Source organism: Canis lupus, chromosome 8 (genome assembly GCF_003254725.2).
Source record: "Canis lupus dingo isolate Sandy chromosome 8, ASM325472v2, whole genome shotgun sequence".
NCBI lineage: Eukaryota > Metazoa > Chordata > Mammalia > Carnivora > Canidae > Canis > Canis lupus.
In genome coordinates, this window is record NC_064250.1 from 22,561,737 (window position 1) to 22,574,010 (window position 12,274).

The following is a 12,274-nucleotide window of genomic DNA, read 5'->3' on the forward strand; positions in this document are numbered from 1 at the left end:
TGACAAATACCCACCATTTGCTTCAACGTGGATGGAACTGGAGGGTATTATGCTGAGTGAAGTAAGTCAGTCGGTGAAGGACAAACATTATATGTTCTCATTCATTTGGGGAATATAAATAATAGTGAAAGGGAATATAAGGGAAGGGAGAAGAAATGTGTGGGAAATATCAGAAAGGGAGACAGAACGTAAAGACTGCTAACTCTGGGAAACGAACTAGGGGTGGTGGAAGGGGAGGAGGGCGGGGGGTGGGGGTGAATGGGTGACGGGCACTGGGGGTTATTCTGTATGTTAGTAAATTGAACACCAATAAAAAATAAATAAAAAAAAAAGAAATAATACACAATATGGAACATGTAAAAAAAAAAGATTACTTGCCCTTTTCTTTTTTCTTTTCTTTTTTTTTTTTTTTAGATTTTATTTACTTATTTGAGGTAGCACAAGCACAGTAAAGGGGGTAGGGCAGAAGGAGAAGCAGCAGGGAGTGGGGGGAGGGCAGAGGGAGAAGCTGGCTCTCCACTGAACAGAGTCAGCTAAATGGGGGGCTCCATCCTCGGACCCTGGGACCATGACCTGAGCTGAGGGGAGAGAATCACCTAAATCTAAGCCACCCAGGCGCCCCACCCTTCTCTTATTTCAAGGGGTGAAAGTTGTGACACTTTTTTTATATATATTTTATTTTTATTTATTCATGAGAGACAGACAGAGAGAGAGAGAGAGAGGCAGAGACACAGGCAGAGGGAGAAGCAGGCTCCACACAGGGAGCCTGACGCGGGACTCAATCTCAGGTCTCCAGGATCAAGCCCTGGGCTGAAGGCAGCACTAAACCATTGGACCACCAGGGCTGCCCTGTGACTCTCCTCACTAGAGGGTTTTTAAAATTATAAAACAACCAAGACCTTAGTATTTTAATCATCTGTTTTGATCAATTAGATATTGCTAAATGTCCCTACTGGTCAGACCATTCAATTACCACAAAGCTCTGCTCCCTATTATCCTTATCATACTTCTTTGCCACTAATAATTGAGTTCTCTGCCATCTAGGAACCTTTGTATCACCATTGAAATCATGGCACCTATATCAACAGAAGACTACTCTAGCATCCTCTAGCCACAGAGAATAACCACTATATAATCTTCCTTGACTTATGATGGGGATATGTCCTAATAAATCCATTGTGAGTTGAAAATGTAAGTTGGAAATGTGTTTAATACACCTAACCTATCAAACATCATAGCTTAGCCTAGACTAACTTTAACATGCTCAGGAAACTTACACCAGCCTATAGCTGGGGAAAATCATCTAACACAAAGCCTGTTTTATAATAAAGTGTTAAATATATCATGAAATTTATTGAATACCATACTGAAAATGAAAAAACAGAATGGGTGTATGGGTACAGAATGGTTTTAGGTTGGTTGTTTACCCTCATGATTGAGTGGCTGTGTGTGCTTAATCACTCTTGTACCACTTTGAAGTCGAAAAATTAAGTTGAACCATCATAAGTTGTAGTACTTTCCAAAGATGCTGTCCCTTCACCGGTGTGTTTCTTAAATCTTGGTGAAGGGAGTGTACCTGGCACTCCTAGGATACATAGTTATAGATGAGTGGAAAGTTGTTCATCAGTAGTTCATGCTAACACTCCTATAGAACAAACAGTACCATTCCTGGCTATTTAAGCTAGCATATTGAATTTATACATACATATATATGTATATGTTAATATGTAATATTACAAATATACATATTGCATATATATAGTCTAACCTAAAATCATTTCCTCCTCAGTCTAGCACTCAATGAAATTTCTCATGTATTCTTCATATTTTTGTCAACATAAATTTGTAAAGTTTCAACTGTCTTCCTACATAAATCCCACTGTACAGGTTTGACATTATAATTGGCCTCCACAATATGCTGAAATCTGATTCTGCTGTAAGTTTAGAAAAGACGGTAAGTAGGCCGCCTGGGTGGCTCAGTGGTTGAGTGTGTCTGCCTTTGGATCAGGTCGTGATGATCCTAGGGTCCTGGGATGGAGTCCCACATCAGGATCCCCACAGGGAGTCTACTTTCTCCCTCTGCCTGTGTCTCTGCCTCTGTCTGTGTGTCTCTCATGAACAAATAAATAAAATCTTAAAAAAAAAAATGAAGATGGGAATGTAACTGAAGAGGATGGCTAAGTCTGTCAATGCAAGAAGCCTTCACTCATTTTATATATTCTTTTATTTATTTTTAAAGATTTTATTTATTCATGAGAGACACAGAGAGAGCACAGGGGGCGGGACAGGGGACTCGATCCCGGGTCTCCAGGGTCACGCCCTGGGCTGAAGAAGGCAGGCGCTAAACCGCTGAGCCACCGGGGCGTCCCTATATATTCTTTAAATGATCACGTCCCCAAGCCCCTCATTTGTTTCCACTACGGTTTCCTCTCTTTTGTTTGTTTTTGATGTTTCCTCTTGAGGAAACCTGGGAGGACCCAAGATCTGTATCATCCCGAAGAATGGAGATTTAAGGATGAATTTTTGCTCATGTTCAGGTGGAGGGGTAAGACCTGGGCAGTCGTTGGGAAAACCTTCGGTTTGCTCCATAAGACCACGATAGTTTTCTCTGAGGGGGGTGAGGCGCCGTCTACGGTTAAGATCGAGGATGTAAGAGGCCCTAAACACTTGTCTTTTCGCTTAGAAAGTCGCCGCGGAGCGGAGCAAACGGCGGGCAGCGGCACCGCGGGCCCGGGGCGGGGCCGAGGGCGGGGCCGGGGGCGGGGCCGAGGGCGGGGCCGGGGGCGGGGCCGAGGGCGGGGCCGGGGGCGGGGCCGGGGCCCAGGATCCCGCGGAGGGCGAGGCCCGAGCGCAGCGCCACCACGTGACTCCTTCGCCTCCCGGGCCAGCGGCGCATGCGCGAAGCGCTCCCGACGAGGCGGTCGTGGTGCTGGTGGCGGCTGCTGCGGGACGGAGACGGGGGAAGTGCCATCTTCGGCTCGGTTGGCCCAGACTGCGGCTCATGGCATTGAGTGGCATCCGTCGTCAGGTGGGCTGGGGCGGGCGTCTTGGAACTGGCTGGAGGGGGTGGTTTGCGGGGCAGGAAGGGGCCTGCCGGATTTCGGGCCGCGCTGGGGTTGCGGCCTCCGGCTCCCGCCCCCGCCCCCGCCCCGCTTGAGGCCTGGCCTGGCCTGGTCTCGGCTTCCAGCTGTCCCTTCCTTTCTCCTTCCCACCTGTTGGGTGGAGCAGGGCGAGGCTTCCTTTCTTAGTTAGACCAAACGTTTCTCTGACGGGTGCGCCTTATAAAGGGCGGGTGTCTGTGGGCCTCCACCTGGGCTTCGGGAGCGCGTTGGGGTTACGTGGGAAGCCCTAGCTTCGCCAGGAGCCGGAAGGCCGCGTGCTGGGACGACTGGAAGTGGAGGGGGCCCCATAGTAGCCGGCAGACGACTGCGAGAATTCAGATTCTGTTCGTAAGAGCTTGGAGGCGCCTTGTAGTGGCGCGTTCCGCGTTCCGACCGCCCCAGCCGCGCTGTTGCGACCCTGAGTCACAGCACCGCCAGCGTCGCCCAGGGCTTTTGGCAGCGTAGGATAGAATCGAGAAAAACAGACATTAAAGGTCCCGGTAGGATCTCTTAAAAGGAGCCTGTTTTCAATCAGAGGCCAACACTGGCGTTTGTCTCGCTCTGAAATCACATCTTTAATAAGTAGTACTGCTCTTCATGCGTTATGGATGATCATGTAATACCGTATGGTTTTATGCGGATTATATTGTTACTTTTTAGTTGGATGTTTATGTTGCCTTCCCTTGAAGGACTTTAGGTTATTTGGCAACTGATCCAGTCTGTTCAGAAATACTTTAAACTTGGGATCCCTGGGTGGCTCAGCGGTTTTGCGCCTGCCTTTGGCCCGGGGCACAATCCTGGGGTCCCGGGATCGAGTCCCGCGTCGGGCTCCCTGCATGGAGCCTGCTTCTCCCTCTGCCTGTGTCTCTCTCTCTCTCTCTGTCTATCATAAATAAAAATAAATCTCAAAAAAAAAAAAAAAAGAAATACTTTAAACTTTTTTTTTTTGTTTTTTACAGCTGGAAAGGTTGGAAGCTTAAAGCAAATTTTATACAGGGAAGTATGAAGCTCATGTTGGGGAACCTAAGTATTTTGGTTTCTCTGAGAGCTTAACTGGATTAAAAAAAAACAAGCCCCCCCCCCCCCTCCTTTCTCTGTCCCATTTATCACCTTATTCTAGAGTTGCAAAAGTTGGAACTTTCTACTGTTCAGCTTCTGGTAGGGATAACGTGAACGAAAGGAGTTCTGCTAAAGAACTCTAGTTCCTGGATTGTGAACTCTGGAATAATTAGGGGTTGAGCAAAGATAGGTAGTTAGTAAGTGGTGTGAGATATTTGAAGTGAGAATTAGAAAGCACAATTTTTTTTAGTGTCAGAGTATTTGGTAATATTTTTATTTGCTTACCTATAGTTGAGTAAGAAAAAGAATTTTATAAATCAAATGATAAAAGGTGTGTGTGCACACGCGTCTTAAAGAGAAAGAACAGAGGCGCCTGGCAGGATTAATCAAGAGAGCACGTGACTTTTGATCTCTGGGTTATGAGTTTGAGCCCCACATTAGCTGTAGAGATTATTTTTATTTTATTTTATTTTTTTTTTAGATTTTTATTTTATTTATTTATTCATAGAGACAGAGAGAGAGAGGCAGAGACACAGGCAGAGGGAGAAGCAGGCATCATACGGAGAGCCCGACGTGGGACTCGATCCAGGGTCTCCAGGATCACGCCCTGGGCTGCAGGCGGCGCTAAACCGCTGAGCCACCCGGGCTGCCCTAGAGATTATTTTTATTTTTTATTTATTTATTTATTTATTTTTAATTCATTTTCTGCTACGTAGCTTTTATTTTTTATTTTTTATTTATTTATTTATTTATTTTTACATTTTTATTTATTTATGATAGTCACAGAGAGAGAGAGAGAGAGAGAGGCAGAGACACAGGCAGAGGGAGAAGCAGGCTCCATGTACCGGGAGCCTGACGTGGGATTCGATCCCGGATCTCCAGGATCGCGCCCTGGGCCAAAGGCAGGCGCCAAACCGCTGCGCCACCCAGGGATCCCTAGAGATTATTTTTAAATCTTAAAAAAATAAAGAGAAAGAATGGAACTTTTTGTAGTATGTTAATAAGTAATCTGCATAAAACATAAGGTGTGTGTGTGTGAAAAATATTCAATGGAGAAAGAAAGTACTAGTTCCAGTCAAGTGGTGATTTTTTTTCCCCCCAAAGACTTGGAGGTGATGCAGATATTTATGTAAATATATGTATATAAAGTTGAGTTTCTGGAACATACTCGGTGTCTAATATGTGGAAAATTGAAAAAGGTCAATCTGTGAACATTCTACTTAGCCTCTGAAAACAGTTGCCAAAACCGGTGGTTATGATAGTCTCTTCTTACCAACTTGTGTCTTCATATTGGCTTATCTGTGGAGGAGGGACAGAGTAACTTGCAGATTGTGAAGCTAGTTGATTTGCAATACTCAGATTGCTGACTTTTTAGTCCTTAGTGATGACTTTAGATTTTTTTGTGTTGCTCCGTTTATCAAAAGAGTGTATAGTATGGTTTTGGGTACCTATAGAGAGTTAAAAGGGAAGGTATTTAATTAGACTTCCCACTTTTAGTTAAGTGTTGGTTAAGTGAGCCTCCAAAAGACCTTTTAAATTTTAAGGTGGCATGCTAAATTGTTAGTGAAATGTTTAAAGTATGCTGTAACTGAACTAAAAGTTGAATGTGATATAGCATTGTATTTTTTAGTGTACTACATAGTCACTTCATCATATTTCATTCTTGTGGACTTTAGCCCTCTAATATGATTTTATAAGAAAATGAAATGTAAAAAAAAAGTGAAATATAGTAAAAAGGCATTGATTGATTTGTGAGTTGAGAAAAGGAGGAAAGTTTTGTTAGTCTAAGAGAATAGAGTAAGCCAGGGTTCAGACATGAAAATTATATTGGGCTCTGTAAACTGCAATGAGGAGGAATACTATAGGATTAGTATGTTTGAAAAGTTAAGTGGGGACCAGATTTGTCACTCACTTTTTCAACAGATTTAATGTGCTCTTACATACTAGACACTGTTTTAGGTTCTAGGAACACAGTAGTGAACAAAGGCACTACCTCTGTTCTGCTGAATTTAATATTACACCAATATTAATACATCCGTAGCAGTAGTGTAGCAATGTTTTTAAATTTTTTGACTAGGACCCATAATAGGTTGTACATGTAAATTTTGCAACCCAATAAACAGCAGTTGTATTCTGTATATATTTCAACGGTAAGCCCTTTTGCATGCATGAACTTTGATATATTGTTTTCTTTTTTTTTTTTTTTTTTTAATTTTTATTTATTCATGATAGGCACACAGTGAGAGAGAGAGAGACAGAGACACAGGCAGAGGGAGAAGCAGGCTCCATGCACCGGGAGCCTGACGTGGGATTCGATCCCGGATCTCCAGGATCGCGCCCTGGGCCAAAGGCAGGCGCCAAACCGCTGCGCCACCCAGGGATCCCTTGATATATTGTTTTCAATTCTATATTTTTCCATTAAAAAGAAGAGAAGCTGATTTGTAGCAGTCTGAAATTTGAAAAACATTACTCAAGAGGTATTATAAAATAGGGGTGCCTGGCTGACTGAGTAAGTAAAACATGCGGCTCTTGATCTCCAGGTTGTGAGTTAGAGCCCCGTGTATGGTGTAGAGATTGTTTAAATAAATAAATGAACTTTTTTTTTTTTTTTTAAAGAGCGGAGATGGTAAATAACCTAAATTGTAGTAATAGCAGGACGCTGGGGTGGCTTAGCGGCTGAGCACCTGCCTTCGGCCCAGGGTGTGATTCTGGGATCAAGTCCCACATGGGGCTCCCTGTGGGGAGACTGCTTCTCCCTCTGCCTGTGTCTCTGCCTCTCTCTGTGTGTCTTTTATGAATAAATAAATAAAATCTTTAAAAAAACTGTAGTAATAGCAGTGTGAATGAAAAGAAGTCAACCTTTATGGCAAGGTATTTGTGATTATTTTGTGAATGAGGCTTAGAGAGGTTAACTGTTTTGCTCAGTGTTCCCTAATTAGTTTCTGGGCCAGATGTTTAATTCACTTCTGTCTGACTCTAAAGCTCAAGTACTTTATTATACCATTTCTTATTTGGTTATGAAAATGATATGTTAGTATTTAGTTTGGGGGAACTAAGGACTATAATAGCATCTATTATTCAGTGAATTGAGTGTGTAGTATTAGGCCTCTGGGTGTGCTGTATCCCTGTGTATTGGTAGATCTGGTCCTTACTCTCAGGAAACTTGTAGTTAAGATTACAAAGTGATGATATCAAACAAGTAAAGAAGGTTATTACAGAAGGTTATTACATCACAAATGTAATTTCTTCTTTGGAGAAAAAGAATGCTGTGGAAGCATCATGGAAGGAATGTAACTAATATGGAGTGTATGGGAATACTTTTCAAGAAGTAATGTTTAAACTTCATACAGAAGAATGAGTAGGCTTTAGCTAGGTTGAGGTTTCTAAGTGGGGATGAGCTAGAAGGGTAGCAGAGTATTCCAAATGGAAGAAACTGGGTACACTAAGGACTTGAAGTGGAAAGGAGCTGAACTGGGAAACAAAACAAAACCAAACTTCAACCAAAATAGAATTTGTTGGCTGCAGAAATTAGTAGAGAGCAGGGAGAGTTTTGGTGTTAGAAGAGGTTTGGGGAAAAAAAAAAAAAAAAAGAGGGCAACCACGGCGCAGCGGTTTAGCGCCTCCTGCAGCCCGGGGTGTGATCCTGGAGACCCGGGATCAAGTCCCACGTCAGGCCTCCCTTCATGGAGCCTGCTTCTCCCTCTGCCTGTGACTCTGCCCTCTCTCTCTCTCTCTCTATGAATAAATAAATAAAATCTTTAAAATAAAAAAAAAAAAGAAAGAAAAGAGATTTGAATGCTGTGTCTGTTCCTTACCATGTAACCGTGGACAGATTATTTAATCTTGTCAGTTTTCTTTTTCCCATTCTTAAAAATGGCTGACATTCAACAAAATACTTGTTCAGTCAATAGTGTCTCAGTATTATCCCAAATAGCTAGTAATTGAAATGATAGCAGTATATGATGACATGCTTTCATTCATTCTTTCACAAGTAATGTCTTCAGTATGCCAGGCAACTTAGGATGCAATAATTGAATTTGTGTGTGTGTGTGTGTGTGTGTGTGTATAATCACAGCAAATGTCACAAAAGAATGTACCTTACTGTGTGTGTGAAGTACTCTGATAACAATTCTGTTTTATTTTTCACATGCAAAAAAGGAGAGAAAGCTGGTCTGAAGCAGTCTGCAGGTTGAAAAAATACTGGTCTAGTGGGGAGATAATGATTACTTAAACTATAGCAGTAGTACTGTGAATAGAAAGGGGGTAGTTGATTCCTATGTTAGGGTATACTAAATAAGTAAATTATTATGTTAGAGTACAATATCATGGATAAAAGAAAAAAAAATGAAGGTAAAGGGGATCAAATATGGGAAAAGGGATCATGTGTGCTGGGGATGGGAGCAAGTGACAATTTTAAATAGGATTGCCCAGGTAGGTCTTATTGAGAAGGTGAGTTAATTTGTTTCTTTCTAGATTTATTTATTTATTTGAGAGAAAGGGTACAAGTGGGAGTAGGGGTGGGGAGGGGGAGAGAGAGAATCTCAAGCAGACTGCCCACTGAGTACAGAGCCTGACACCAGGCTGAGATTATGACCTGAGCCCAAATCAAGAGTCAGACTCCCCAAGAGGTGACATAACAACAAAGGAGGAGATCTGGGAGAGGATCACCCTGGGTGGAGGAAACAACCAGTTTAAAGGCTCTGAGGCTAGAGAGTATGGTCTGTTTTAGAGAAGACAAGATGTCAGCGTGGTTGGGGCTGAGTGAGGGTAAAGTAAAAAAAGATGAGGTCAAAAGGTATATATAGTAGGAGAGGGGCCATGGCCTATTGCAAGGACATTGACTCTTACTCTGTGAGATGGAACAGTGGAATGACATAGTCTTTTTTATGTTTTAGAAAGAGTGGTATCTGCTGTGCTAAGAATGGACTGGGGACAGGGCAGTAGGGGTAGGGTGCAACCAAAGGGGAGAAGCGTGAGACCTATAGAAGGTTATAGAAGACTGTAATAGTCTAGATGAGAGATGAGTGGTTTGAATGATAATTATAAGGAGTGGTATGCTGAATCTATATGAAAGATTCCATAACAGAGTGGTTGTTTGTAAGAGAAAGAAGAGTCAGGGGTGACTCCCAAGATTTTTGGGCTGAGCATCTGAAAGGAGGGATTTCCTTTCAGCAGACATGGAAGGCAGTGGATGGAGCACGTTTTTGGGGAGATATCAGAAGTTCACTTAGGGACAATTTGTAATTTGAGATGTCTCTATGTGCAGATGATAAAAGTAGCAGTGGGATATATGGATCTTGAAGAGGGCTGGAGATAGAATTTGGGACTTAGCATATAATTAATATTTAAAACCATGTGAGATTGGGAGTTAATGGAGATAGAGAAGGGTAGATGACCTTGAAAGAAAGATCAGATGCCTCAGTAGGCTAGCTCTCATGCCTCTTCACTCACGAAGAAGAGTGATTGTGAAGTAGGAGAGGTGATGATGTGACTTGGAAGTCAAGTGAAGAAAATATATCAAGTGGAAGAACACTATTAGCCCAAGGAGAGTGTTGATTGAAAAAAGGAGAGAGCTGAGGACAAAATCTCGGGTGCTACCAATTCTTACAAGATTGTTGAGAAGAAAAAGAAATTCTTAATTGAATTTAAATTAAAAATAAATATAAAATATAAAAAAATTATTCAGAATGGTAGGAGGAAAGCTAGGTGAAATATGTCAGGGAAGGCAAGAAAAGAGAACCTTTCAAGTAAAAAGTCATTACTGTTGGATGCTATTTAAAGAGTAAATCAGAAAGATGAATTAGGAAATGTTCAATTGGACTTATAAACAAGAAGATTGTGACCTTGGCAAATTTTAGAGAGTGATGAAGAAACCGAATTGAAGAGTAAATGGAGGCTACAGAAGTAGAAATAACAAGTTTCAATTCAACTTCATTGCCTTTGTCCTTAGAACAAAATCCAAACCCTTAACATAGTTTATGACTGATTACCCGTTCTTTGCTTGCATTTAAGCTAAATTGTAGTATATATGTTATAAATTTTTAAATAGAAGAAAACCATTTATATGACAATGCTAGTGGAAGTGATTTAAGACACTGAGAGAAACTGATAACGGGAGAGTAAAGATAATTTAAGAGACACTATTCCAGAGAAGATGGGTGGGAGAAATGATCAAATCATGAGTTCAGGGTATGATCTTTGTTAGGGGCAGAGATACTTTATCCATTGTGACCAAGGGAAGAGGTGGACCAGTGATGATTAAGTATTTTAGCCATTACAGGAGTTCTATAGTAGAGATACAAAGCAAATAATACTTTGGCAGGGGGAGGGGGGGGTGAAAGGCAACATTACAAATGAGGTGGAGAGGATTCGGTGGTTGATATCATAATAGATTTACTTCTTGGAAATGTAAAGAATTTTAAGAAGGAAATGGAAGCTTCGTAGAAATCTAAGACTGACAACTGGTTGTGACAAATAGCTCATTATGAGAAATTAGTATTTTTATTGGGAGTGGTTGAGGCTGGGCTGGATAGTGAACCAACAGGTGGTTATTTTCCTAGAAAAAATGCTGCAATGAACATGCTTGTTCATGATTAATTCTCTAAAATGGGCTTTAAAAAGAATTATTTCTAACTAGAAAAATGTCACTTTTTTGTGTATTTCTCAGTTGTATAGCAGCTTTGTTAGTCTAATACTTCCAATAGGTTGCCTCTGGATTCCTCAGTATTTCTTTATGAGAAAATTCTACAAGTGTTATTGGTAGGTCAGAATATGTTAATTTAAAGCTTTACGCTAAATGAAAATGGGCATTACATGAGGTTGATGATGATGTATTCAGTAAAGCTAAATATTAGGGAGGACTCAAACCAGATTGAGGGATATTTAAGTAAATCCAGCCGTAGTACTCTTCTTGCTTATCTATGTTTCTGTGACTATGCTAAACAAGCTATTGTCTCAGAATGTGCTTTTTCTGCTGCCTGGAATTTTCTTGCTCTACATATTTGTATAATTTGACTTTCTTATTATATCATCCTTTCCTTTTTTTTTTTTTTTTTTTTGTTCTTAGCACTTAGTATCATGTACATATTGTAGACTTTTTTTTTTTTTAAAGAAATGTCTATATTCTTAAATTAAAATGTCAGCTCTTTGAGAGTCAGGACTTTGTTTTGTTCCCAGTTAAATTTCCAGTGCTTAGAACAGTAGTATCTGACACATGGAAGTTGCTCACTAAATATCTATTGAATGACTATTATTACAGGAGGAAATTATATTGGTTAGAAATTTATTAAAAAATACTGCATGAATGGGGTTCAGCATAATTTTAAACCTAATTTCAGTAAAATAAAAAAATAAGATAACATAAAAACAAAATCGTGTAAACCCTAAAGGACAAAAGACAAGAGGAAGTATCAACATGAGAATTAACGTTTTTGGAAGAAAGAGATGGACTGATTTAACTGGTAAACTTAGGTTTTCATTTTTCTGCATTCATTCTGTGCCTGCAGAGAGGGAAATTCCTAAGAAATAAGAGGGATCTTCCCACAAAACTCCAGAAGGGCTCAGGAATCTTGGTTATCAAGTGTCTCTGAAGATGAGAGTGCTGCTTGGAGCTAAAAATTTTAGGATTAGTTGAAGTCTGGAGTAGTGTAGACTCTAGATTTTACTTCTCCATATAGTTCAGCCAACAAAAACCTGAATGTTTATTATTTGAAAAGGGTGGAACCAGAGAAGTTTTGACACAGCTGGTGGGAGTTGGGACAGGATGAAGGATCTTGATGAAAAAGGGAAATTGAATGAAAGTTTACATATTGAGTGGTAAGATCTCTAGTCCTGTTTTCTTTGCTCCCAGAATGCTTGTTGCCTTCTTTATACATTTTTAAGTTGAAACATTCTTCTTTGGGAAAACTTAACACCAGGGAAATGAAATAAAGCACTGACATTTAGTGAATTCCCCCTCAGTAGAATGCCATCCTGCACTGAAGTTCACCAATTTTGAAGCTTTAGCTTCTGATTTTGTGTGATGCCTCACACTTGAACAGCAGTTAGATCACTCTACTTGAGAGACCAAAACAAATAGTCAAAAAACACTCAGAAGAGAGACAGTGCTGAAAACA

At 40.8% G+C, this 12,274-nt stretch overlaps 1 protein-coding gene across 1 annotated transcript in view; it reads left to right on the top strand.

Annotated features, from left to right (window-relative positions):
- The first annotated feature begins 2,868 nt into the window (after positions 1-2,868).
- Positions 2,869-12,274, top strand: part of PRPF39 (pre-mRNA processing factor 39) — a 38,393-nt gene continuing 28,987 nt past the window's right edge. The window contains exon 1 of the mRNA XM_025442870.3: positions 2,869-3,028. The gene's annotated coding sequence lies outside the window, so the exon portion shown is untranslated. The remainder of the gene's footprint in view (positions 3,029-12,274) is intronic.